Here is a 23,499-nt window from a genome sequence, read left to right on the forward strand (position 1 = left end):
TGTGGAAAACGTAATCCCTAAATTCAAGTCTCTTCGCTTCACTTATATACATGGAACTGCTAATAAAATAGCATACGATCTGGCTCAGTGGGCTAAGACTAATGTGAGTCAGATGGTCTGGTCTATCCCACGGATCTGGTTATTGCCAACTCTTTGTAACGACCACAGTGTGTTAAGAGGTGATATGTAATCTTCTTATTTTGCCTATAAAGAAAAAGCACTTAAAATCAAAGTAGTCAAATTCAGAAATGAGAGTCCACTGCATTTAATAAAAAAAAACTGACAAACTTTACCTCTGACAACAAAACTAATTCAAAAATCTTACCTCACACAAAACGAAATTCAATAAATTTTCACCCATTTTCGGGCCTTGTACGACACTTTGTACCCCACCGTTCTCCCCGCGATGTGGCATTTTTTCATTGGTGCTGGAGCAAGCAGGGGACCCATTGGTGTTGGATGAGCCACTAACGCGATGAGACGTCGCGGGGACAAAGTTTGGAGGCAAAAAAAGCGGGGTATAAAGCATTTTCGGGCCTCGTAACACAACTACCAAAATAAAACACTAATCTTCTCTGCCACAAAGATGCTAGCAGTGTATCACTAAAATCCATTTTACCACCCGTCAACCCCCCCTTCCCCCATTTAAAGTTCCAAATCCAAAATTTCCCATATTTCCATAGAAACAAGCACAAAAAACCATATAACACAGGAGATTTATTCTAAAATAATCAGCAATTTGCAATGTCTGACACTGCTAATTTCCATAACAAAGGACAAAGCTCTCGTAACAACAAAAGCAGAAAAATCTACCAGATACTGTAAAACTTTAACTTTTTTAAATAATATAACCAGACCCATCAAATATAAAAGAAGTATTTGCATCAAAAGAATATATTATATATATATATAAAAGAAGTATGATGATCCATAGACTCCCCAGGTACATCTTCATGCCTAGAAGGTTTCTCTTTCCCACCAACTAATCTAGCAGGATTACCCACAGCAGTTGTTTTTCACCAATCAACTCCCCCATCACTAATCTTCGGGTGCCGATTTCCCGTCCCACCTAGCGTTACATGATGCAAAATCGACACATCCAATTACGGCAGATTCTCAAAATATCCCTTTTCCCAATCTTCGCCGGGGATGTATATCCACGGCAAAAACATCCTCAATCCTAGAATGTAATGCTAAGGCTAATTTGTGTGCAATTCTAAAAACCTTTGTAATTCAACAAACAATGTGAGTAAGACACACAAGTTGGGTTACGAGCCCGGACTGCTCTTAAATCGGCTACAATCGCAGAACGTAAACCGGAATCGGTTGCGAACGAGTTCAGACACAAATCATATAGAAGTGTTGATAATAAGGTTGGAAGAACAGAGTTCGTTACCTGATCTTTCAAGGGAAGAGGGTGATGCTAAAGAAGGTTCTGATTCTGCATCACGCCGTGCTTCCGCTTTGATTCGAGACCATCTTCTAGTAATTCTGATGTTGCTGTTTTTATTATTGTAGGTTGCTGACTTGCTGCGGTGGTGTTGCAGGTTAATGTTGCGGTGAAGGATAAAGAAGTTCACCTCCTGGCATGATGATGGCGTATGTTAGCAGAACTTGAAGATGAGGATGATGAATTCAATAGAGGAGGAAGATGATAGGATATGAGGTTCTTCTGGGTTGCTTCATTTTTCTGTAAGTACCCTTAAATTTGTTATTTATTGCGTTTATGACACGAAAAATCTAATCTTTTGAATGCATTTGATGATGGCCCAATTTTTATTTTTAATTTGTGGCCCAATTATTTTATTTCAGTACTCTTTTAATTTTTAGTGGATTAGCCGGTAAAAAAATTATAACTAGCTCTTGTATGTTAGGTCACATGTTTAAATCTTCGTGCCGATCGTTTTCACGTAATTTTAATGTTTTTGGTTGAAATCTTGGTGCCTATTAAGATTGAAACATTTTTTTGTTCTTAGAAATGATTAGCGCGAAGAATTGAATCACTGACTTCGAATAAAAGAGTTAATTTATTGGCCGATCATGTTATTTTTGTTTGATTATTCGATTGAATTTGGGGTTAGTAATATTGTGATTTGTTGATTTTTCTATGGCTACCGTTGACGTAAGTACTTTGAGTTTTTAATTAATCAATTACGGGTGTTGTTAATTTATTTATATACTGGTGTATAAGTTAAGATTTAATAAAAAAAATAATAGTTTGTTAACTTAAATCTTAACTTGTATGCTGGTATACATGTTAACAACGCTAGTAATATCCATTTCAAAATATGAAATCATAAAAACACAAGTCAACACAACTGTATTGAGATGCGCTGGCTTGTGATACAAACAGTCATAACCTTTCTCATAATAAAAACTTTAGCTCATCTTAATTTGTTTTGGCTTGATCTGGCTCAAGGAAGTTTGATTTAATCTAACTATTATTATGGACAAATTTTCATAGTTGCTGATAGGGGAATCTGTTTATTTGGAAGAATACCAATTTGTTTTATATGAATTTTGATACCCTCCCAAATAAAACTGGGTACCTATTAAAAAAAGGGAAGAATAAAATTTCATGCATCGGAAAGAGAAAAAAAAAAGTAATTAAATAAATGAACACTACAACCAACATGCTAGGAGAGTTTATGTGTACGACCAAATTTGTGAAGTCAAAGTAAAAAAATACTAATCGGAATATCCAATTCTGATGTCATTGGTGTCTAGATATAAACGAGGACATAGTCATTTTGATTTTTGAATCATTTTGTATGAGGCCTGAACCCATAAAGACATTGTTCTCACCTCGGTGCTATAATAAGGATCCATTAAGGGGCGGAGTTGGGCATAAATAATATTTTTTCTATTTATTGTTCGTATCTGCAAAGTGAGATTAAGCCCCTACTTACTTTCAGTCTTGATTCCCCATTAGGTCTGCTCTGTCGATTAGCTCTTTAGAAAATGAATGATGAACATTAAGAAAAAATAATTTTTTTAAACTCTACAAATAAAATAATAGTGCCTCGACTAGAGTTTAGTTTTCCGTAGGAAACCGCAAAATATACCAATTCCAAAGGTAGAATATGTAGGAAAAAAAATTCATTGTGCGAGAACAAACAACGAACAAAACGATGATTTTGAGATTTCTTGTAAAAATAGGTTTCGGGGGCAGTTGATAAGTGACGAGAGCATCTTTCCCATTTGGTAATACTTGGGCCAGTTAATGAGTATTGTTTACTTGTATATACTTATATATAATCAAAAGTTTAACGGGAAGAAAAAGAACAATTAATTGGGGATATTTTACTGTAGCTGCCAGCATGATTTTTCCATGTCGGCAATCTATCGACCATGCCGGCACTTAGCCCCAGTTAAAAAAAAAAGTATCTCAATTAACCCTTCAAAAAAAAAGGACAATTTTTCTTTTTTTTTTAAGAAATTATAAAGTCCGGTTTCATTTTATTGATCGACATTTTCTTTGAAGACGATTTGCTGTTTTCTAATGGAAGCGAAAAAATGATTTAATGAAAACAAGACGGTGAGAGTTCCGCTACCATTCTATGGGAACTCTCATGACTCCATAGAGCCTACAGATGAGCTGAAGGTGATCAGGATCCATTGAATTATGTTGGGAAAATTTTGGGGTTTGGGGCAGATTTCTTCAAGGGACATGATTGTCGGATGGATTTGTCCGGAACATCTTGCATATTAGTACACAAATTAAAACACTAGATATACTTATTTATGATGAATAGAAATGTGTCGGAATAATAGCATGTTTGGATATCATTCGAAAAATTTCTTTTTGACTTCTGGAAATAAAAAAGTCAGAAGTTAGTTTAGGTACACAATTTCATATAATTTTTAGGAGCAGAATTTTTTGACTTCTACTTCTGACTTCTGCTTCTGGAGAAACACAAGCACTTCTGTTTCTGGTATCCAAACATGCTATTAATTACCTATAGCATGTTTGGATACCAAAAGTAGAAGTGCTTCTATTTCTCCAGAAGAAGATGTCAGAAGTAAAACTATTTTGCTTCACAAAAAGTTAATTTTTTTATTTTTAGAAATTGTTTTGAAATTCAACCACCAAAATAACTTCTTGCTTTTCCACTTCTAAAAGTCGAAAAATAACTTCTAAGTGTATATCCAAATAGGCTATAAAAGCGTACAAGGATGTGTAGACTTGTGATAAATTTATTCTAAACCTTGCTTATAATATAAACTTTTCTTTAATTTGATCCATGACTTTATAAAAAAAAATATGTGTTGGTACTGAATAGGTATGGGCCGGCCTCCTGAGCACGCCCATCCTTCCTGACAAGATTCAGTCGAAATCCCAAGTTTATAATGTCAGCATGTCTCAATGCACCTCAACCTCCGACCTTATACTACACAGAGAGAAACAATTGTGAAAGTAGTATTTCCACTGGTGCGGATTTAACTCTCCCCTTCTTACTCACAAGAAGAAAAATAGAGAGGGTGAACTGAACTTGATTATAGTATATAGAATGCATTCCTACTCATCTAAGTTTGCTTACTCTGATTCTTATCATTCATATAGATGTATAATTATCACTTTTAAAAAAATAAATAATAGTAGTAGTAATAAACTGCTGCTTTGTAAGAACCTCTATTTGTTTATGAACAAAATTACATTAAAAAAAATCAAAATGACGCTAAACAAATTAGTCATGAAAAGTTAAGCCACTATCGATGATTTATATAAATTCAAGTCTTATCTTTTGGTTGAGAATTACCAATGGGAGTCAATCTCTGTCTTGGCAAGACAGTGGCTTAACAATACAGAGAAAGACTTAAATTTATACGTGTTTATTCCTCAACTATTACCAATACTGAAAATAGGTGCTCCACGTTTATACATACTAGTGATGTAAACAAAATGTAATCATGTTATTATCAATTCTTTGTTGTCTGTTCAACCTACTATTTAAACGTCTATGTGTTAGGGTTTATTATTTTCATTCTTTTATTGCCTATTCGTCTCTTCCTTAGTCTCAAAAATCACCGCCCCAAATCATGGCTTCTGATGTTGATGATCAGTATCAACAACTAGATGATACTCGCATAATGATTTATACTCTCATATGTAAAAGAATATTAACTAAGTAATATACTACTTACAATTGAGAGGAGAAATTATTCTTTTTGTTGTTTATCATGATCATCAACATTGGAAGCCATGATTTGGGGTGGTGGTTTTCGAGACAAAAAAAAGAGACGAAGGGGCTGTAAAAAAGTGAGAATAATAGATCCTAATAAACAGATACTCAAATAGTAAGTTGAATAAATAACAATGAAGTAAATATCATTACACTTTATTTTACACACCAGTGTTTATAAACATGGAGCATATATTTCCAGCATTTATTAGTTATAGGTACCAAGTAGCACAGGGGTGTAGAATCCGAAGATGAGCAGTGCTTTGTCTATTCCTAATATATTAAAAAAATTATAGTCAAGCTCGATATATTTGGTTATATAGTCCAAAAAAAAAAACAGGGTTCATAGCAAAATAAGTGCTACCAATCACACTATAAAGCGGGTAGATTACAAACTAGAGTACGAACTTCTCTCAACAGAGTTCACAACCCACATAAGCTCCACAATAACAATAAGGAGTCTCCTACTTTCATCTAAAGTACTAGTTTTTGAGCACTCTCTGTTACAGAATTTGGTCATTTCTTAAGAACTCCATTCATTTTGGAAAGAAAAACTTTGGTTTTACCTCTGATAATAATCAAAATAAGATGCCAATTTAGCAACACATAAAGGTATCATGCTCGTCGGGAGAGTTTATATGTACATTTAAATGTGTGGGGAGTCAAAGTTTGAAGAGATCCCTTCGATATTTGATCCCCATACAATAGTTATAATCACTTTCTTGGGACTGATATGTGGTCGGAATTTAAATTTCAGTGACCTGTGTATGGTTAATTGCACTCACCATGTTTTCATTTAGGACATTGATCGATGAAAAACCATCTCTTCATTTCCTATTGTTTTCCTTTTGGATCGGGAAAACCTCTTTTTTACACTCTCTCCACTTGTTTGCATTTGGCTTCACCGTTGTACTATACTAGAAAGTTTCCAATAATCAAGGGTTTTTTCTACTTTTGTCATATTTAATTTTTATTTAATTTAAATTTCTAATTAATCATATTTGTTGCAGAAAAAAATGGAGGAATTATGAGTGACTAGGTGTGTTAACATGTGTAGGCTTGTAATACTTTTTCTTATCCTAGTTTGTACTAGTTGCTTAGATCAACGGTTATGGAATGAGTGTGTTTTGCGCTCATTCACTGCCAAATCCAGCGAGAGATCAGGTGAAAGAGTAGTTTTCACATTATGGAATGAGTAGAAAATAGACTAAGAGGCTGATCATTAGCCGCTTAAAAGAAAAAAATTACCCAAGCGGTTAGCCGTTTTGAATATATTTAGAGTTTTTTTATTAATAAAACTAGTGTGGGATCCGTTTTTATAGAGTTTTAAATAAATAAAAAAGCTAAAAAAGATGCCCGAGTCTTTAGCCGCTCGAGGTCTTTTTTTCCCAAAAGGCTGACATTCAGCCGCTTAGTGAAGACTTTCGACCACTCATTCGTCACAATGAGTGTGTGAGTGAGTTTTGATGAATGCGTGAGTGTTCTCACTCCATAGCAGCACCTAATGTGATTAAATCCAGTGAAATTTATTCATATTGAATGAGAACTCTCACTCCATAGCCCTTGTTCTTAGGTTAATCTTATTATTGTCAGAAATGACATTTGAATCCCTAAACACCTCCCTACTCTACTTCTTATCTTAATTGTCAATATGTTCGCCACTTATTATATATGTAAGTAACACCTCCGTATGATTATTCACTGAGATGTAATCACAGTTTTAAGGGGTCGAGTTAAAGCTTGAAAATAACAAGAATTGATTTGAAGTTGCTTCAATGGGCATCCCAATGGAATGGTTGCAACATCATTTTCCAAAGCAACTCCGAGCCTATTCTCAAGTTGTTGACGGGAATATATGCGAACGCGAGATAATTTAGATTCAAGATTAGTGAAGATTTTTGTTATAATCCTAACAATTGCATAAATTTTAAAGTGCAAGGTTTTATCCCAAAATATAGATTTGATACGGCTCAAACAACCTATATTTCTACTTATTGTAATAGATTTGGTATCACCAAATATTGAACAGGGGAAAATCTTAGAACCTTTTAAACAATTTAGAATGCCAAATCTGGAATGCAATTATAATCAACTCTCTTCCTCGCTACAAAGAGACATGTGAGGTTTTATGGAATGAACGAGGTTTAATCCTCCTTTTCGAAAGAAAAGAAAATAACAAGAATAATTCAATATTAGATTACCACATATAAAAAAAATTGAGGTCATTTTAGTAAGGTGGTGAACCAAAATTTTAATCCTTTACGACCAAATATATGTTATGTTTGCTCTCGATTTTCACCTGTCGGACACTTAGTTAAGAACCCACATTTGGGAATATCAACTCTGGTTCTGTGTCTTCATTTTCCTTACGAATCGAAAATAGAAAAGGAAAACAAAATAAAAAAATAAAATAAAAGATTAACCTCCTCAGTTTCTGTATTTTCCTTGTATAACTCTTCACTTGTATTGTTACGTTCTTAATTTATGGTTCTTTCAAATATGAAATTTCGATTATCTTCACCTAGTTGCAATTGAGAATCGTTAGCCTCCCTAATAATCATATCTCAAGTTTAATCTTAACAAAATAATGCATCTACAATTAATTAATCAATGGAAATTTTGAGTATTACTAAATTTATTTGGATAAAGGGTTCTTTATATTAGTTCATAATATCCTATTACTGTCTTTCTGGGTATTTCCCAATTTGTGGAGATATCCCCTAAATATTGGTTCTTAATTACTAGTTTAACAAGATATTATCATCATGTAATTTTTCCCCCTTTTTTCGTACTAATCCATGTAAATCAGTCTCTTCATTTCCTATTGATTTTGTTCGGGGGTGACCTTGGATAAACAAGTGTAGAAAGAGAATTTTCATGGATGAGCTTGGATTATTTCAGGAGCGGTGTGAGGTATGGTCAAGTGGAGACAGTTGCTTTTATTTTTCATCGAGTTCTCAAAACCTATTTATGCATATTTAAAAAAAACGTATTAATTTTTTTTATTCATTGTTTATCCTTACAAAGTGAGATTATTTTTTTTTGCCCCTTCTTACCTTCAATCCTAGTACCGCCATTGGTTAGCTCAATAACAACAAAAATAAATTATGAATATCATTAATTGTTTGAGTAGTTAAGTTCTAAAAGTTATACCAGTGGCTGAACCAGGATTAACGGTCAGAAGAGACAACAAAAAAATGTCACCTCATAAGCAGTAAGTGAAAAGACGAAAAATATTTTTTAGTTTTTTAAAATATATATAACTAGGCTTTGGGATCTATTTGGAGAGTGTAGACATGGCCCCTACTGGCTAATACCTGCCTCCGCCCGTGAGCTATGCTAGCAAGATATTTTGGTCAAATAATATACAAAATTCATATTCTTATTGGTTTTTCTGTTGGTTTTGATTGTTCTATGCACCAATAATGCTTGGGTTTGAGCATCAATGATTTGTTATGATATAACCAAGGATTTAGCCAAATGTTTCCCAACTTGCCAACTGATGGAGAATCAGGATGGGCAAGCCCGGCTTTCATCGATCATTTTTCTTATACTCTCTCCGTCCCACTATTAAGTGACCTACTTTATAACTAAATTTAGTTATAAAGTAGGTCACTTAATAATGGGACGGAGGTAGTAGGATATAACAAGGACAGTCAAAAGCGAAAAAGAAAACCATTAAGGTAACAAATTACTATTGTAAGTGTTTAGCAAGGATAACTACTTAGATGATAGCAAATTATTATGCCATCTTAACATGGTGTTTCGTTTCTTTTTCTTCTGGATCTGGCTTGTCTAGCTCTGATTGAAATTACTTGACTCGTCTAAATCTTTCTTTTTTTACGGCAAAGAGCAAATTTGATTATAAATGGTTCTGTCTCACTGAAAATGTGAAAAAGAAACCAGAAAGATTACATGGATGTGCAAAGAACAACAACCCAATTACAAATAAGAGTGGATAAAGTGAAACCGGAAAAGATATATGTGTATTGAGTCCAATTGAATAACAATGTTTTTACTTCCGCAATAATCTGCTTAGAGTTTCTACTCACACTATTATATAGTCTGTTATTTCTTTCTCTCCAAAAACTCCACCAAATAGTAGAAGTCAAATATCCCCATGGTCTTTTAAGTCTCTTCTTACTCCTTCTGTTACTCCATCACCACAAAGTTCTTCTTACATCACTAGCAAAAACCCATCTGACTCCGAAACTACTCATGAAATGACCAAACCTCAAAAGTTATTTTGCAATGTAAAAACAAATGAGTATTTGTTTCCTCATGAACACCACACGACAAACAATCAACATCTTGTACAATACATGCCTTACAAGACTCGTCTAACTCTTACTCAATGTATTTGTTCTTTTGGTTAGTCAAGACTTAGTTGACTCAAATCATGTGAGTTGGTGGCTTGATCCCATGAATAAGAGGCACTTTGTTCCTTCACTCAAACGAGTCTGTATCAGACATTAGGTCTTTGTCAGGTAGCGAGTCTGTTCTGAAAAAAAACTATACAACAAACGGTCTGACTTCTGACCCGCTCCGAGTCAAGGGCCGAGACAGATCCATATCGCGAGTTAGATGCAAACAAGCATGTCGTAAGTATTGTTTATAGCCCTGCGGCCTCATCAAAATTTCGAAACTACATTGAAATACTTGTCTCAAGGTTTTGCCAGATTTCCCTACTCCTCACTGGTTTTCTTTTTCTTTTGGTTGTTATGTTTTCCTTGCATGAGTAACCACGGTTCATGTCTTGGTCTTAAAACATGTGTCTTACTTCGCTAACAATATACATGACAATCAAGGTGAAGAAGAAACGAACAAGGAACCAGAAACAGACTAGTTGTAAACCAGTTGGCTAGGATACTTTCTGCATACTTGGATTTACAAGAATAGGTTCGAATTATAGCAAAATTAGGATGGACATTAAGTTGGCATAAATAACAGTTATATTCCTGATTATCGCACCATAGTAAACATCATACCGACTATAATGTCGCAATGTACAAGGTCCTCCAACGACGGATATGCATTTCAGTGCATTTAGGTTGTGTAAGTATACAATATAACACCAAAAGGGTCTGCTGGAATAGGTGTGCGTGCATTATACCCATTTGTGCGTTGCACCTATTTGCTTCAGTTATGCTAAACTTGAATCATCGATCAGTGACTAATGTTACTCCAGCTTTGATCGTCGCTGTTAATTTCATCTTCAATAGAACAGATCTTTCTGCTATTAATCTCTCCATGCATTGCTTCTATCATTGGCTTCCAAAGTCGAACACGTGCATTTATGAACCAATTAAAGACCTGATCAAACAACCAGAACCCAGGTTTGAAGGCAAAAAAAAAAAAAAATGAGTAAAACCTTCATGAAGATATTCATTTTTTTGAATGATTGTCAGATTTTTGCTAAATTTTTGTTCTTTGAGTTGCGAGTACCTGGCTCCTTGTCAGTCCACTTCTTATTGAGAGCAGATGCTTTTCCGCGTCTCTTGGGTACCGGAAATCAACCACGTACAACTGAGCAAGTCATCTTCGGAACAACCAATATTTGCTTGGGAACATTAATTAAATACCCCTCCTTTTTTGGGTCTTCACAAATACCCTTATTTATAATACTTTTCCAATGAAAATGAACTAATATTTTTTTGGATAATGAAAATGAACTAGTATGTTTTTGACACGTGAAAACGTCAACCCAACCTTTTCCCGGAGATTGAATTGACTTAATATGGTTTTACATGTGCCAAAAACTAGGCCCTAAAAACATAAAATATACCCTATAACGATATTTGTGAAGTTTTCAGGAATATTTATGAAGATCCCTGAAAAGAAGGAATATTTATTTAATTTCCATTATTTATTATTTGCTATTACCTATTATGAAGGAATAAAGGAACTCACGGATGAAGGAAGTTCTGAAACATCCAAGCACCCAGGACCGAAACGGATTTTTCGTAAGAGATTCAAAATTCTCTTTTGTGCTTTCAAGTTCTCGCCCAGTATTTTGATGTCATGTTACTGCTATGGGAATCATTGTATTCCTTTAGTAGGGTTAATCACTCGAAACTCTTAATTCATTCACACACACATAACATAATTTATTAGTGTTTAACGTCTAGTTTAACGAAGAGATGTGCTCTTAAACACAAACATATTTGTAATTTTTCACATTAGGTCCAATGTCATGTGTTTATCTCCAATCTATTTGAATGGCTGGGGCCCTGGGGGAGTTCATATCACTTGGAAGTTAGAACCAAATGCCACAAATGTTTTCATGCTCATAAGTACAACCTGCACAACTTTAATAACTCACTGCACCTCAACCATATTTTCCTGCTCGATCATGTGTTTTCATCCAAGTACAAATTCCAGTTACCCATATGAAGTTCAAGGTTTCCAGCACAACAACAACAAGCACTTAAAATCAAAGTAGTAGTCAAATTCAGAAATGAGAGTCCACACCTTTTAATAAAAAACTTTACCTCTGATAACAAAACTAATTCAACGAAGTTGCTACACTTCTCCCGTTCCCTTTCCCGTCCCCTTCCCCCATTAGATGACAGCGATCTTAGCCCTTGATTTCTTGAATTGAAGTTAACAGAAGACCCTTTTATGTGACATCACACCACTATCTGTTTGACACGTAATGGAGTAAAGGGGAAAAGGGGTGGGGAAGGGAGTGGGAGAAGACTAGCACATAGTTAACAATTCGGAATACAGGAAACGTTCAGGACGGCAGACATACGTGTATTATTCATTTTGGTGGAACAGAAATTCGGTCCACTATTCGGTCAACGATTCGTGGAACGGGGATAGTACGGAACGACGTACGTACGTGTATAATTTATTTTAGGGATGTTATTTTGGCACCCAAAATACGGTCTGTGTTAATATATAAAAATATATATATATTTAACATAAATTCTAGGGTGAGTAGTAATATTTTATGTGTAAAATGAATATTTATGAAATATGTACTTAACAATCATCAAATGATCTACAGATCGATGGTTAAGTCACTTAATAGAAGTTAGTTCGGGAGTTCGACCCCTTCCAGGTACACAAATTATTTGTTGCGAACAATTCGGAATTCGGAAAAATCGCGCATGGTTCGGTTCATTCCAAAAAAGTAGCGAATCCTGATCGGAGTTCCAGACGGACACGAATTAGACGGGTAAAATTCGGATTCGGAACTTTTCGCGAATAGTTCTCCGAATTGCTAAGTAGGGACTAGCATTTTACCTAATTCAAAAATCTTACCTCTGACAAAGAAAAAAAAAATCAATAAATAAATTTTCACCAAAACTAGGGCCTTGTAACACAAATCAGTCGAATTCTTATCTGCTCAACAACCAAAACAGAACACTAATCTTCTCTGCCAGGAAGATGCTAACAGTGTATCACTAAAATCCATTTTACCACCCGTCAAACCCCCATTCCCCATTTAAAGTTTCAAATCCAAAATTTCCCATATTTCCATGGAAGCAAGCACAAAAAAACAATCTAATACAGAAGATTTATTCAAAAATAATCAGCAATTTGCAATATCTGACACTGCTAATTTCCATAACAAAGGACAAATCTCTCGTAACAACAAAAGCAGAAAAATCTACCAAATAATGTAACCGACAACAAATTTATCTGTTTTAACTTTAACTTTTAAGACACTTTTACGCGTGTATTGAATTAAGATTTATTTGGATATTTAACAATCATAAAAATTTCTAAGTATTTAATCAGGATACGTAAGAAATCATTAAATATTCATGGTATTCAATCAGTATTGTTTTAAATTCCACAAGTATCTTAGGTATTCAATTTATTTAAGATTTCTTAAAATAATTAAGGAACATATATATATGGATTTTTATGGCAAAATATGTATGTTATTATCTTATATCAATCTTAACCCAAATCGCAAGAGTTTCATGGATTCTTATGGACAATTTTTTTTTACCACAACATGGTATGTTTTTCCACCGCCACCATTACAAACCACCACCACCACCACACACCAGACAACCACACCACACACACCAACCACTACCCATCACTACCACCTCCACCTCCTCCGCCCACCACCACTCCAACCACCACCGCCCACCACCGCACCAAACACACCAACCACCACCACACCAAACCACACCACACACACCAACCACCACCTCCACCGCCCACCACCACACCACCACACACCAACCATCACCGCCACCACCACACCACACACACCAACCACCACAACCTCCACCCACCACCTCAACTTTTGGATATATATTTTTTTTATGGGAATGACGATGACCTTGGTTTTTTCAAATAAACTTACTAATCTAACTATTTTTAAGGCAATCAATTATAATCCAGAATCATATATCTATAAGAATCTTAAAGATTCTTTAAGAAACATTATAAATCCACTAGATTCTGGTAAAACCAGTATCTAATTTTATCAAGATAAATCATCATCCAATACACCCTATTAAATAATATAATATAACCAGACCCATCATATATAAAAGAAGTATGATCAATTGATTCATCAGGTACATCTTCATGCCTAGAAGGTTTCTCTTTCCCACCAACTAATCTAGCCGGGTTACCAACTGCAGTAGTTCTTGCAGGCACATCAATTAGCACTACACACCCTGCACCAATTTTAGCACCTTCACCAATCAACACCGCATCACTAATCTTCGGGTGCCGATTTCCCGTCCCACCTAGCGTTAAATGATGCAAAATCAACACATCATTTCCCAATCACTGCAGATTCTCAAAATATCCCTCTCCCAATCTTCCCCGGGATGTATATCCACGGCAAAAACATCCTCAATCCTAGAGTTTAATGCTAAGGCTAATTTGTGTGCAATTCTAAAAACCTTTGTAATTCAACAAACAATGTGAGTAAGACACAAAAGCTGGGTCACGAACCCGGACTGCTCTTGAATCGGCTACAGTTGCAGAACGTAAATCGGAATCGGTTGCGAACGAGTTCCGACACAAATGTGTTGATAATAAGGTTGAAGAACAGAGTTTGTTACCTGATCTTTCAAGGGAAGAGGGTGATGCTAAAGCAGGTTCTGGTTCTGCAACACGCCGTGCTTCCGCTTTGATTTAAGACCATCTTCTAGTAATTCTGATGTTGTTTTTATTATTGTAGGTTGCTGCGGTGGTGTTGCAGGTTGATGTTGCGGTGAAGGATAAAGAGGTTCACCTCCTGGCATGATGGTGGCGTATGTTAGCAGAGTTTGAGGATGATAATTTCAATGGAGGAAGATGAAAAGGATATGAGGTTCTTCCGGGTTTGGTTTCTTATTTTCCTGGAAGTACCCTTAAATTTGTTATTTATTACGTTTTGACACGAAAAATCTTAGGGAGAAGAATCTTTTGAATGGATTCGATGTTGGCCCAATTGTTGTTTATAATTTGTGGCCCAATTATTTATTTGGGGAGTGTTTTAATATTTTTTTTTGTGAGAGTAGCTGCTAAAAAATATTATACCTAGCTCACAAGTTCAAATCTTAGTGTAGATTGTTTTCACATGACTTTAATGTTTTTAGTTGAAATATTTGCTAGCTTTGATGTGCTATTGAGATTGAAACATTATTTTTTTTCTTGGAAGTAGTTAGCACGAAGAATTGAATCAGTGACTTCGGATAAAAGAGTTAATTTCAGATAAAAGAGTTAATTTGTTGACCTGATAGGTTATTTTTGTTTAATATTCGATTGAATGTGGGGATTAGTGAAATTGTGATTTGTTGATTTTTCCGATGGTATTATCGACATAAGCACTTTGGGTTTTTAATTAATCAGTTACGGGTGTTGTTAATTTATATATTGATGTATAAGTTAGAATTTAATGAAGAAAATAATGGTTTCTTATGTCGAATCTTAACTTGTATATTGTTATATATGTTAACAACGCAGTAATATCTACTTAAAAATTGAAACCTTAAAAATTATAAATGAATAACGGTATTGAGATGCGGAGGCTTGTGATACATACATTCCAAACCTTGTTCGTAATGAAAACTCTAGATCATCTAAATTTTTTTTGGCCTGATCTGGCTCAAGAAGTTTGATTTAATATAGCTCGTATTATGCACAAATTTTCTTGGTTGCTAATAAGGGTATCTGTGTACGTGGGAGGATCCCAAAATTTATATCAAACAAATTTGAAAAATACTGTCTTATATGGATTTTGGTACCCTCTAGATAAAATTGACACCCATTAACAATGTTGCAAGTTTTCTCATATTTTCGAATCTCAACAAATGCATAGCAAGCCTCCTAAAATTTCTTTCATAAGTCTCCGTTATAAAATTTGAAAATTTGTAAAACCTTGGGCTCATTCAGAAGAGGGAAGAAGAGAATTTAAAAATTTATAATCCCATGGGATTACAAATTCTGGAATTCATGTAAATCTCTCGTGTGTTTGGAAACTCATTTAAAATTCCTAGGATTTATATATACTCCCTCCGTCCCACTAATAAGTGACCTAGTTACTTTTAGAGTTTGTCCCATCATTAAGTGATCTATATCACTAAACAAGGAGATATTCCTAAAGTTATCCTTTTAATGATTATAAGAAATATAATAAATATGCATAATTTGGTAGTCATGTTTATATTCGTTACATAGGTGTTTTAAAATGCTTTTCAATAATACAAAGTTTGCGAACATCCGTGGTATAGTTTGAGAGATAAATCATTTCAAAATTTCACTATTTATTATCCATAAGGCTATAATTATAAAAAGTGCTTAAAAATACTTTTCCCCTTGTTTGCCTTAAAAATTGTGCAAACTTGAACTAGGTCACTTAATAGGAGTATAAAATTATCTTATTTTTAAGTCAATATACTATTTGGTATTACCCTTAAAATCGTAAAATTGAATATGAACGATTTTTTGGGGACCATGGTTTTTTTGGAGGACCATGGTTTTATTAGGCCACCTTCCCTATAGTGATAAGGGGTGTCCTAAAACGTTGAAATGGCTAACCTACCCTTAACCTAATTTAATTTAAAACCAACCTAATAACCACCTATATATATATATGTAACCACCACCTCCTCCCACCACCACCGCCCACCACCGCCGATTACCACCACCACCACCTCCGATTATCACCACCACCAACCACCGATTACCACCACCACCGCCGATTACCACCACCACAACCTCTGATTATCACCACCACCAACCACCGATTACCACCACCACCTCCTCCCACCACCACCACCACCGCCTATTTAAGAAATGTAACAACATCAATGCAATCACAATTAAGTTCTGTTACATGATAATTTTATCGAGTATAAAAGACGCCAGCCGCAGCCTAATTCTGCCATGGGACCACTCCAGAGGTATTTTCCAGCAAACCCTTCACTTTAATTTGATTTTGATTGCTTCAATCGAATAGAAATCATCAAAATAGGGTTTTAGTAGGAGTTACAGAGCCATGTTCGGTTAGGCCGATTTTCCAAAAATAGGGTTTTACTAACCAAACTTCTTGAAAATGAAGAACACGAAGAACAGTTCGGTGTTATTGGATTTAAAACTAAGTCACCGAACTCTCTGTTCGGTTGTTTCGCAAAAAATTTTAAAACTACAAAGTAACCGAACTCCACCCTTAGAACCGAAAAAAAAAACAAATCCAGTCTAACTGAACTGTGTTGTTGTGGCCACTATCTTGAGTTCCAAAATAACCGAACATAGCCAATAGAGTTCGGTTTTTTCGCAAAAAATTTTAAAACCACAAAGTAACCGAACTTAGCCAATAGAGTTCGGTTGATTCGTAAAAAATACTTTTAACCGAACTCCTTGTATTAGAACAACACAAGTCCATAAGTTCGGTTCCTTCGCAAAATAAGGATATCCCCGAACTTTTGTAGTAACCGAACGTTTGCCTAATTGCATATACGCATATATAAGCCCAGTTCGGTTGATTCGCAAAATATGTTGAAGTTTGCGAACCAACCGAACTTCTAACACTAGGTTACTTTTAACCTGCAGTTCGGTTGGAAACTTGGTTGCGTTGAAGTTTGCGAACTAACCGAACACACAAGATGTACCCAAATAAATTGTTAAGTTCAAAGTTCGGTTACCTACCATTTTATCCTAGGTAACCGAACATTACACTGTACGACCAAAACCTCCATTAACGAGCGAGTTCGGTAACCTGCGTGTTTGAAAAACATAACCGAACTACACTTTCAGGTGTGTTCGGTTACATGTTCTTGACATATGGTAACCGAACTGACCCAAATCTACATAAAAGATTTCATTTTTTTTGAAATTTTGGAACAATTCAACCAACATTATCTAAGTTTGAAGCACACTTGGGCACCCAAATACCCTTCCTCCGGTTGTGGTTGGTAAAATCCATCGTTTTTCATGTTTTCCTTCTTCATCTTCTCTAACTTTACCCTCTCAATAATTCTACTTCTTTGAAAAAAACATCTGATTTTTTAATGTCACTAATTATCTTTAACTTAATCATCTCACTAATCATTACACTAACTATTATTAACACTAACTAATCATCACCCAAAATTAATCAGGAGGGTAATTTAGGTATTAGTATAAAAATCCAGATAATGGGTGACCTAGATTTACTTCTAATGTCTTTACCCAAAATAAAACCATGGTCCCCAAAAAATCGTTCTTGAATATATATATATATATATATATATATATATATATATGAGATTTAAAGTTAAAAAAGGTGGGTCCATGAATCCCTTGATAAGTTTCCCAACAAATCTTAGGAGGAGGGGTCAGACTCCATATGGAGGATTTGCTGGAAGATTGAGTCCCGCGAGAAACATGATTCCAGGGATTTAGACAACCAAACATTCCGAAGGAAACGTAATTCCACCAAATCCCATGAACCCATAAATCTCACCTTTAAAATTCTACATCCAAACTCACCATAACTAAAAAAAACAATACAACCAACATGTTAGGAGAGTTTACGTATACGTATAAATTTGTGAAGTCAAAGTAAAAAAATAATATTGGAATATCCAATTCTAATGCCATTGGTGTCTAGATATAAACGTGGACATATATAGTCATTTTTATGGCCTGGGATCCGTAATTTTAAACCATTTTGTACGGGGTCTGAACCGATAAAGACATTGTTCTACCCCAGTGGGAGTACAAACAACGAACAAAATGATAATTTTGAGATATTTTATAAAAATATTCATAAATAGGCTTTGGATTGATAATCGAGGAGACCATCTTTTCCATATGGTAAAGCTGAGTGCAGTGGACAAATTATAGGGAATGAAAGCGACGTTTGAGCGTGGCTAAAGGCCTGATTCAAACGCCTTTCCTTTCTCTCTGCTCGAAAGCAGGGAAGGCTAGCGGAAATTTAAAACTGGGCGAGGTCTAGGATATCGCCAGAAAAATTGGAAAATCGAGGTGGGGGGCCTCTCTTTTGTGAAAACCAGCTACTACCCTGACCTCGCTATAAATACTATAAAAAAAAAAAACAATAATAATCAAGATAATTAGTTCAATTAATACCTCAATGAGTTCTAGGTCTTTAAAATGAAATTAATCTAAACCATATGTTCACTCTCATATACTTGTAGTGGAGGAGGAAAGTATGGGGTTCAGCAGTGTTGCCACGTCAGGAAGAAGAGAGGCCTGAGTGCAGTGGGCGGGGAGGGAATTACAATATAAGCGAGGTCCCGGGCATAGCTCTGAGCGAGGTCACGGACATAGCTTTAAAGCGAGGGCCCCATCCATATCTTGACTAGTTAATATGCGTTGAAGCTACGACGCTGTCCTCGCTCCAGTTATATTATACTTCCCATCGTTTTCTCCTCCCCATTCGAACTCTACAGAGAGTTGGTGTAAAACTTGTTCTTCCTCTAGGGTTTTTTTGTTCATCATTTTTTGTCTAATTATCGTGAGTGCTTGGAGAAACCTTAAGCAAACTCGTTGAAAGGGGTTTTACAAGTATGTGATGGTGAACATACGGTTTAGATTAATTTCATTTTAAAGACCTAGAACTCGTTGAGGTATGTAATTGAACTAATTATCTTGATTGTTATTGTTTGTTTTTTATAGTAGTATTTGTAGCGAGGTCAGGGTAGTAGTTGGTTTTCACAAAAGCGAGGCCCCCACCTTGCTTTTCCAATTTTTATGGCGATACCCTAGATCTCGCCCAGTTTTAAATTCCTGCTAGCCTTCCCTGCTTTCGAGCAGAGAGAAAGGAAAGGTGTTTGAGTCAGGCCTTTAGCCACACTCAAACGTCGCTTTCATTCCCTATAATTTGTCCACTACACTCATCCTCTGGCCTCTCTTCTTCCTGACGTGGCAACACTGCTCAACCCCATACTTCCCTCCTCCACTACACTCAGCCTAATACTTGGCTTTACCCGGAACTATAACAAGTAATTCTCGCCAAACAATGTACAAACATGTTCATATTTTAATCGGTATGGTTTACTTGTATACACCTATATATAATCAAAAGTTTAACGGAAAAAAAACTAAAACTACAGAATCTGGTTTCATTGCATTGAGTGACATTTTCTTTGAAGATGATTTGTGGTTTTCTAATAGAAGGGAAAAAAGATTTAATGAAAAGAAGACGGTGAGAGTTCCACTACCATTCTATGTGAACTCTCATGACTCCATAGATCCTATATATGAGCTGAAGGTGAGGAGGATCCATCGAGTTAAGATGGAAAAAATTGGGGGTTTGGGCCAGATTTCTTCAAGGGACATGATCGTATGATGGATTTGTCCGGAACATCTTGCATATATTAGTACACAAATTAAAACACTAGATATACTTATTTATGATTATGATGAATACAAATGTGTTGGGATATTAATAGCATGTTTGACTATTATTCCAAAAGTTGTCTTTTGACTTCTGGAAACAGAAATGTCAGGAGTTGGTTTAGGTACACAATTCATAGTGACTTTTAGAAGTTGCAAAAAAATATTGACTTCTATTTCTGACTTTTGCTTCTGGAGAAATAGAAGCACTTCTGCTTCTGGTATCCAAACATGCTATAAGTGACTAATAACATGTTTGGATATCAAAAGTAGAAGTGTTTTTGTTTCTCCATAAGCAGAAGTCAGAAGTACAACTATTTTACTTCACAAAAAGTTAACTTTTTTGCTTTTATAGGTTGTTTTGAAATTCAACAACCAAACTAACTTCTTGCTTTTCGACTTCTTAAAGTCGAAAATAATTTCCAAGTGCATATCCAAACAGGCTATAAAAGCGTATAAAGATGTGTAGACTTGTGATAAATGTATACTAAACCTTGCTTATAATATAAACTTTTCTTTAGTTTAATCCATGACTTTATATATATAAAAAATATGTGTTGGTACTGAATAGGTATGGGCCGCCCCCCTGAGCACGCCCATCCTTCCTGACAAGATTCGGTCGAAATCCCAAGTTTATAATGTCAACATGTCTCAATGCATGTCAACCTCCGACCTTATACTACATAGAGAGAAACGATTGTGAAAGTAATATTTCCACTGGTGCAGATTTAACTCTCCCCTTCTTACTCACAAGAAGAAACATAGAGATGGTGAACTGAACTTAATTGTAGTATAAAATGCGTTCCTACTCATCTAAGTTTGCTTAGTCTGATTCTTATCATTCACAAAGGCATCGGGGCGCAACTTGTTGCACGCCTCCCGGCCATTTTTTGTAACATCGATTTTTCCTTTTATGAATAAAAGCCTCTGGGGCAATCTTCAATAATAAAAATAAATAAATAATAATAATAATAATCATAACAATAATAATAATAAAGTTTAATGCGCTCCAGGAGGTCCCAGGTTCGAGTCCCCAATGGCGTAATATTGCAGGAAATAACATGAAAGGTAGTGTTAGTTTGTCCCCCTTGTGACACAATCTCAGCCCCCCTCCCGCTGTTTCGACTCCCTTGGTTAGGTTATCCATGAGGTTCGCTGGTAGGTTAGCACAGCAACCTGTTCAATTAATGTAATAGTATGTCGTTGGAGTTTAGCTTGTTAGGCTTCTAACTAGTTTCCTGTAATAATATCTATCCAATAATTTAACAAGTAACATAATAATAATTCTTATTATTATGAACCGCTACTCCGTAAAAACCTCTATTTGTTTATGAATAAAATTACATAAAAAAATTAATAAATGCGAAAAAAATTAATGACGCTAAACAAATTAGTCATGAAAAGTGGAGCATTATCGATGACCTTTTCTCCTTTTTGATGATTTATATAACTTCAAGTCTTATCTTTCGGTTGAGAATTACCAACCACAGTCAATCTCTGTCGTGGCAAGACAATGGCTTAACAATACAGAGAAAGACTTAAATTTATGCGTGTTTATTCCTTAGCTATTACCAATACTGAAAATAGGTGCTCCACGTTTACACATACTAGTAATCTAAACAAAATGCAATCGTGTTCTTACTTCTTTGTTGTCTGTTCAACCTACTATTTAAACGTATATGTGTTGGGGTTTATTATTTTCATTCTTTTACTGCCTATTTGTCTCTTCCTAAGTCTCAAAAACCACCGTCCCAAATCATGGTTTTTGATGTTGATGATCAGCAACAACAACTAGATGATACTCGTATAATGATTTATACTCTCATATGTAAAAGAATATTAACTAAGTAAACAATATTAACATATACTATTTACAATTGAGACGATAAATCATTCTGCCAGAATCTACTTTTTGTTGTTTATCATGATCATCAATATCGGAAGCCATGATTCGATCATCTCTAAAATACTAGTTTTTGAGCACTCTTTGTTAGAGAGTTTGGTCATCTCTTAAGAACTCCATTCATTTTGGAAAGAAAATTTTTGGTTTTACCTCTGATGAAAGTATCATGCTCGTCGGGAGAGTTTATATGTACATTTAAATGTGTGGGGAGTCAAAGTTTGAAGAGATACCTTCGATATTTGATCCCCATACAATAGTTATAATCACTTTCTTGGGACTGAGATGTGGTCGAATATTAAATTTCTATGACTTGCGTATGGTTAATTGCACTCACCATGTTTTCATTTAGGACATTGATCGATGAAAAACCATCTCTTCATTTCCTATTGTTTTCCTTTTGGATTGGGAAGACCTCTTTTTTACACTGTCTATACTTGTTTACACTTGACTTCACCGCTTTACTATACTAGAAAGTTTCCAGTTACATCTAGGGTTTTTTCTACTTTTGTTTAGATGATTGGGTTATTTTCATTTAATTTTTAATTTCTAATTAATCACATTTGTTACAAAAAAAAATTGGAGGAATTGTGAGTGACTAGGTGTGTTAAAATGTGTAGGCTTATAACACTTTTTCTTATCCTAGTTTGTATTAGTTGTTTAGATCAAGGGCTATGGAATGAGTGTGTTTTGCACTCATTCACTGCCAAATCCGGTGAGAGATTGGGTGGAAGAGTGATTTTCGCACTATGGAATGAGTAGAAAATAGACTAAAAGGCTGATCTTTAGCCGTTTTTGGATATATTCAAAGTTTTTTTATTAATAAAACTAGTATGGGATACCTTTTTAAAGAGTTTTAAATAAATAAAAAGGCTAAAAAAATGCTTGAGAGACAGATCTTTAGCTGCTCAAGGTCTTTTTTTCCCAAATAGCTGACATTCAGCTGCTTAGTGAAGACTTTCGACCACTCATTCGTCTCAATGAGTGTGTGAGTGATTTTTGATGAATGCGTGAGTGTTCTCATTCCATAGCAGCACCTAATTTGATCAAACCCAGTGAAACTCATTCATATTGACTGAGAACCCTCCTCCATAGCCTATGCTCTTAGGCTGATCTTATTATTGTCAGAAATGACATTTAAATCCCTAAACACCTCCCTACTCTACTTCTTATCTTAAGTGTCAATATATTCGCCACTTATTAGTTCACTTCCCCCAAAAAGGTTCACCAGTTTTCAAAATTTATATATTTTAGTAGATGATATGGACACTTAAGATGTAGAGGGGAGTAGAGTGGCGTTCAGACATTTAAGTAACACCTCCGTATGGCTATTCACTGAGATGTAATCACAGTTTTGGGGACTTTAAGCTTGAAAATATCAAGAATTGATTTGAAGCTGCTTCACAATGGACATCACAATGGAATGGTCACAACATCATCCTTGTGTAGCTGTTCACTTATATTCTTACGTTCTTAATTTATGGTTCTTTCAAATATAAAATTTCGATTATCTTCACCTAGTTGCAATTGAGAATCGTTATCCTCCCTAATAATCATATCTCAAGTTTAATCTTAAAAAAATAATGTAGCCATAATTAATTAATCAAT

General features: G+C 35.1%; 2 pseudogenes; both read right to left on the bottom strand.

Moving 5' to 3' along the window:
* Nucleotides 1-215: 215 nt before the first annotated feature.
* On the bottom strand, nt 216-1,604 carry LOC113318720 (annotated as a pseudogene).
* Nucleotides 1,605-13,595: 11,991 nt separating this feature from the next.
* On the bottom strand, nt 13,596-21,939 carry LOC113316335 (annotated as a pseudogene).
* Nucleotides 21,940-23,499: the final 1,560 nt, after the last annotated feature.

Source organism: Papaver somniferum, chromosome 10 (genome assembly GCF_003573695.1).
Source record: "Papaver somniferum cultivar HN1 chromosome 10, ASM357369v1, whole genome shotgun sequence".
NCBI classification, from domain to species: domain Eukaryota; kingdom Viridiplantae; phylum Streptophyta; class Magnoliopsida; order Ranunculales; family Papaveraceae; genus Papaver; species Papaver somniferum.